The sequence below is a fragment of the Nyctibius grandis genome, chromosome Z (genome assembly GCF_013368605.1).
Source record: "Nyctibius grandis isolate bNycGra1 chromosome Z, bNycGra1.pri, whole genome shotgun sequence".
NCBI lineage: Eukaryota > Metazoa > Chordata > Aves > Nyctibiiformes > Nyctibiidae > Nyctibius > Nyctibius grandis.
Genome location: NC_090695.1, coordinates 3,182,145 through 3,189,001, shown reverse-complemented (window position 1 = coordinate 3,189,001; position 6,857 = coordinate 3,182,145).

The window sequence follows — 6,857 nt, the reverse complement described above, 5'->3', positions numbered from 1 at the left end:
TTAAAAAAAGAGCTTTCAAATACTTCCCAACAAATATTTGGCCTTTTTATTTGAACTTCGGCAATTCTTGTTATCAATTTAAATGTTTATTTGAAGTGTCCTTTAGTTTTCACTTTCAGTGTGTCAGAAGGTTCCTCAGCTTAACTGCTCATTGTAGAAAAAAAGAGCACTGTTGCCTTTTATCTGTTTTGAACTTGCTACCCTGTTTAATTTTATTACACATTCTCTTGTCCTGCCACAAGCTGAGGAGAAGAGAAGCACCTAATCTATCTTCTCTAAGCAATTTATTTTTGTCCTTTCATTATGTCCTTTTGTCCCTCTCCTTTCTAAGGTAACTCTTCCCAATCTTTTCAATCATTCTACACGACAGATTTTTTTTCTTTCTCTTTTTTTTTTTTTTTTTTAAAGCAGGGGTCACTTTCATTTAACACAGGTGAGTCCTTTCTAATTTTGATAAAGTTTTTTCTTATTTTTTTCTTATTTTGTTTTTATGGTACTGTAATAATACTTCACAACATTTTCCAGATGAGACCACATTTTGATTTATAGAATGGCTGTGTAGTATTTACTGCATCATTCCTCATCTCAGTTCTTACGAACCCTCACATCTTGTTTGAATTTTTTTTCTTAAAACTACAGCTGTATATGGTGTGGAAATCTGTCTTCATTGATACCAAGATCCCTTTCCTGGGTTGAGACAGTGAATGTAGACCCCTGTCAGATGTACAAGCAATTTAATTTATTTTTTTCCCTTCAGTATGCCTTACTTTGCATTTATTGGCATTGAACTTCATTTGCCCTCACTTTAGTCCTCACATGGTTTAGCTAAGTCTCTTTGAAGTTCCTCACGGATCTCTCTGGTCCATGCTAGCTAAATAACTTTGTGTCATCTGCAAGTTTTGCTAACCTCAGTATTACCCTCTTTCAAGATCATTAATACAGATTTCAAACATGAGACCTAATGCAGAACAATGAGGCGAGGCATCCCACTGTTCACCTTGTGCCACTGACTATTTATTCCTTCCCTTTGTTTCCCATCTTTCACCGATTTTCAGCCCATGTTTGATGTACTCCATGAGCACTTCAAATAAACGAAACCATAAATGTGGTTAAGCATCAGCATGCCCAGTTTTTGTCACTGCTTTGAATACAATTTGTGTGGTAAATACAGTATGTTTCTATCCCTTCCTCCAAGAAATCCCCTTTTATTTATTTACTATTTTTTAACAGCTCTTGAAATCCCTTTGGTAGGCCTAGACTTTGGAAATGTCAAAGAAAGAAACGTGTTTACCATTATGTATATAGTTCAGCCTGTCAGAAATTTCCAGATTTCTACTTATGGAGACACTCTGTCATTTTTCTCTTTGAATAATTAGGGATGAGTGGACTACATACGAAGATTTTTCACCATTTCCCTTTGTGAGGACATCACTACTATCTCTAGAAACAGCAGTATGCAAGAAACGAGCCCATTTTTGCAAAAAGAGTAACTTTTATTTTGGCCCCTGTCTTAGGAAAAGGATATGAGAGAATTTTGCAGTTTGCCTCTCTACTTCCAGCTAGAAAAGGTGCCCTGCCCATTTGTGCAGCATGATCACTGCTGATGTTCATGTTGTGAGTGCTGATACTGATGCTATGACTGCTACCTAGGGGAGACAACTTTACGTTGGTCGCTGAGGTTCCACATCATGCACCTGCTTAGCAGGAGGACCTTTTCTGAGCTTGTTCCTTGCATTTCTCAGATACCTGCTGCCCATACTTCTAGCCTTTTACTCTGATGAGTAACTAGGAGAGACATGTCACAAGAAAAAGCATACCTGGTAAAATAACTAGATGAAAATCAGCAGTCTAAGTGTAGGGATCCTGACTTTGGTGACACAGAGTTACGGGATTGTGGAGCCTGATGCAAATAGTGGAGATGGGGCCAATGTTCCACCGTCTCAGGCTTGTCATTATCTTCTGGTACTGCTGCACTGTCTGAAAACTCCTTCTGTCACTTTATTGTGTAAATCAAGCTCATAAAAGCAAGTTTCCTCCACTGTGGATACTCCCCATAATGAATATGAAAATTTTTTTCAAATACTTTGCAATATGAGCTTAAAAATGAGCAGGTTCTGCAAATAATCTTTCCAGTTAACTAATTTGCTGTAATATCAAGAAAAAGTGAGAATAAATTATGTATGAGCACAGTCAAATCAAATGTGTTTATTACTTGGAAAGAACGCTCATAGAAAATGCTTACTTACGTTCAAGCATCTCTGCTCAGGAGCCTTTATAATGTGCTGAGAAAAAAGGGAGATGTTATAACTCGAGTATCAGAGTGCTGGCACTGAGGCTGATCCTACTTCCTCCTTTTATCTTGGACATCTTATTTTACAGTAGCATTTTACATTCCACAAACATTAAGGCATTGAGTGAGTTCTCTGACATTCCCTGGGAATATGGCTCCACATATGATGACGCTTTGACTTCGTACTCTTTGTTAACACAGAGCTTAATTTTTGGGTTCCTAGTCACTGTGGCAGTGTCCACAGAATGGGTCTGGTACTCAGGAGGAGGAGGATTGGTAAGTTACTTAAGGCAATCTGTAGGTAATGTCGAGGAATATCCCTGTCATTTTGGGATGTTACCATCTTAACTTTGCCCGTAAAGAGGAATTTACTTCCAGTTGGGATGTTCAATCATAATCCTTCTGTCTCTTCTTAAATGAAAACAAACAAGCAAGCTCAGGCAAAATCTTTATTTTTAAATCTGGAATGAAGGGAATTAACTGTGTTTTTATGACTAATCAAGTCTTAGATCTACCTTCCAGCATGTGGGGGATCTGAGTTCAGCTTGCTCCTGTGCCTGAGGAGGTTGAAAAATACACTGCTTATCTCCTGAAGCAGAAAAACGTCAACAGCAGTGATTTAGAAAGTCTTATTTTCAAACACCTAATATGTCTGTGGTGTGGGCACTTTGCTAAAAAAACAGGAGAACTGAATTTAAATCCCCGCTTCAAAGTAGTCAGGATGAGCTTTCAGTAATAGATCTCCTCATTTATCTGAGTGTTTTTCTGTTGTTTGCAATGAGGAAGGAATATCTCTGGTTCCTTTCTATTTAGGTTGACTTCTTTTAGGTGTTCAGCTCGAGGAGGTTAGTTGTTTAGCTAACTATCGATAGAGGGATTTAATTTCTGATTTTTCCTCAGTATTTCTCACTAGAAAGTTTAGGGGAATCATATAAGCTTGGTGGCTTCCTTGAACCTAGATTTAGCCATTTAACCATCCCTATATCTTCTATAAGGAACCTAAGCAACCTGGCGAAATATAAAGATTTCTCAAAAAAATTAAGAAATTAAATATAATTTGCCTTTGGAAACTTAGCACTGGGTTCCCAAGTCACAACTTCAATCACAAAGTGATATGGTGGCTTCTGAGACCCACATCAGTTTTAGGCACTCATGCTTATCTCTTATTTTGGACTTTATGAAAATCTAATGGTATATGTCTGTTCAGTTTTTGTTGAGAGTGTACTTTTGGAGCAAATCTGATTGTCCCCAGTTATTACACAATGGTTCTCATCACAGGGGGATCTCAAAACCTTTCAAATGATGCAACACTAAAAGATGCTCTTCAAAAGCACACTCGATGCACTATTTACTTCATAAGACTAAAACTAATCTGAAAAAAATCCCTTTAAAATGTAAAATGCCTCAAGAGCAGATCTGCTCCTATTGCACCATGCTTCTTGTTTACATAGATATAATCTTCATGAATTAAAATAGGCACTTAAGTTTATGTGAGATATATTTCGTCTTTGTCCTGATCTTGCTAAAGTATGGTAATTTTCTTCTTTCAAGAAGTGGATGAGCATGACTTTCTCAGTGAAAGCCTGATTCACATCACCAGATTATAAAAGAAAAAAGTTCATTGTGTGAGCTAGAATGCAAAAATCTGTTTAGCCTCTTTACTGGGAGTAAAAAGGAAAAAAAAAAAGGTGTTAAACCAAGCACCAGAGGTGAACTATTAACCAGGTATTTAACTAATGCTAGTTCTTTTTCTATAGATTGAGAGTCACTTGATAAAGAATTGATAGAATCACTAAGATTTGCAAAACTGGAAGAATTCATACTTGACAAGCTTCATAAATGTTCTTTTTTCTTCAGATATCCTTTTTATCATAGACCTCTTTCCCAGGCCACAATCCCAAAATTAAGAAGTCTAATAAAACATATGTAGTCATTTCTCTTTTCTCTTTTAGGGGTAAAACAGATCTCTGTGGGACTTTTTTTTTTCTTTTGGTGAGAGAGAAATTAGACTGAACTAATAAGCATGAATTGTATGGGGAATATTATGAGTCATCAGGAGGAAATTCTGCTTCATCTTTGTTTAAAAAGAAATAAAATATGAGGATTTTTAAAATTACTGAAAGAAAAGGAAGATTAACTGTGCTCTGAATGCAAGAGCTTTCCAGGAGACCAAATAAGTCTTTTATAAACTGATTTGCCTTTCTGACTGCGATTTAGTAGAGTGACACCTAATTTGTTCTGAGAGTCATTGATGCCTCCAACACAATGGAGGATGACAGCTTGCATAACCTCTCTTTCAGCTCTCATCTCATTTATTCCGTTTGAAGTCGAGTTCCGACAAGAGAGAGGCACAGAATTAATATTACCTTAGATCAGCTCAGTCTCCAGAGGGAGCAGCAAAAGCTTTTCTGGAAACAATAAACCCTTTAAACATGACAGGAGGAACAGGACCTTAGGAGGTATCTGAAAGTATCCATTATTAAAGAAAAAAAAAATATATCTATGTGGGTCACTTTGATTGTGGTTTCTTTTCTCCTTAACAACAAAAGATGAGCTACTGCCAGTTTTAGACACAAATTTAAAGATTTTGGATAGTTTGTGGTTAACGTCTATATTATACACACACACACAGACACACACATACATGTATACATATGTTTTCTTTTTTGTTATTGTAGCAGAGTCCCTAGCCATGAATGGTATTTGTTTTGACTTTGAAATTCTCTGCTTGTTTGATCTGGTTCCTTTCCAATTTAAGACAAAAAAAATCAGGAAGGGAAATTCCTATCACATCTGATAGTTTATAAGGTCAAATTTAATTATTGCAATTTGCATTTAAAATTATTGTAACACTTTTAAAGCAAATCAGAGGAAGCCAAAGAGATAATTTGTGCAGACAGCTTTGTAGAAGGAACAAAAATAAAGAAGCATGACAATTTCTGTGTTGCTGTGTACACTTTAATCTATGGACTACAGAACATCAGCATGGGTTGACTGCCACAATTCCATTCAAGCAATAAAGCTACACTGAATTATGCCAGCTAGCAGTTAAACCTTAGATAGACAGGCAGGTAGGTAGGTAGGTAGGTAGGTAGATAGATAGATAGATGTTGCTGGTTGTCTAAAACCTTCACAACAAACTACAACTAACGAAAAAAATAATTCTCCTGGGGTTTTAACAACTAAGAGTGGACAGACTTAATACAGGAGCTATCCATTAATAAATAATCTACCCAATGGATAAACCTTGCAGCGTTTTCTTTTTGTGAATTCTCAGCGGACTTTGGATTTCTATCAGCAGGCATCCAATTTACATGTGAATCGTGATTTCATCATATCATATCCTGTCATTCCACTAGGAATAATTTCCTGTCAATCGACTGTGAATCATTTCAGGAAAGTACAGATGACTTAATAATTTACAATTAAATAGTTTGTGTCATGCTGGAGCAAACCATGTAAAAAGAATCAGTGTATTTGCCACACAAATGCAAATATCTCTGGGAGATGCAGGGTGGAGCAGAAAAGAACAGAAGGGAAGAGGAGAGAAGAAAAGGTTATCATTTAATGATGGACAGTAGAATGGTAACGTTTAGCAGGACTGTGGAAAATGAGCCTGATTTTAATAGAAGTCAGAAAGATAGAACATAAAAGAAGATGTGAAGTAGATTGGAGAGAAGGCAGCCCAAATATCACTTTGTTGGAAAGATGAGGTAAACCTTTCCCGTTCTGCTGAATACAGGAGAACACTTAACAACCTCAAGGGACGAGCTATAGGCCTGAGATTACACTTGCTTTCTTACTGAACAATTTACTAAATGAATGTCACTTGTCTTGCCCCCACCCTCATCTTCTCCATCTCCCTACCCCCATTCTTGAAATGTTTTTCTGAATAGGCTTTGATTTTCAGCATTTTGTTAGAAATTGAACATTATTCATCAGAAGATTTGAGCGGTTGTACATATGGCTTTGTGCTAATCTATTAACTTTGGCTGTGCCTTTTATCTTATTTGTGATGTGTGGCCAGCTCCACTGTATTCCTCTCTGACTGGAAGAACAGAGAGAGGAAACATATTCTTGTGGTCTTAGATATGCTACTATTACTTCTCATTTCTATATGGGATTCATCTTCCTTAACTTTAGACAGCTACAATACAGATGTCTCCATTGGAGATATTCATCACTGGCTCTCTTTATGGTGTATGAAAAGAAATAGGTGCTTTAAAGCAGGATTGTTCCATCCTGCATTAAACTGTCTAATTCAAGATGAGATTAATTTCCCTCTAAACCCACCTACTTCGTCCTATAGTCTTTAAAAAGAACCTATAATAACAGCTCAGATGGAAACATCCACAAGTTAGATGTTCAAAATTAGATGTAATTAAAGCTGCGCTGCAAATTGACTTATTTTGGTAATCCAGATAATGGAATGGATGCTGAAAAGGGCTTTTGAACACAAAGATGAATATACCTCTCCAAAGCAATGTAAACAGACAAAAAGTGACTTTCTAACTGACATCTGAAATAAAATCACTTACCTACTAGACAAACATCCCTTGTCAAAACA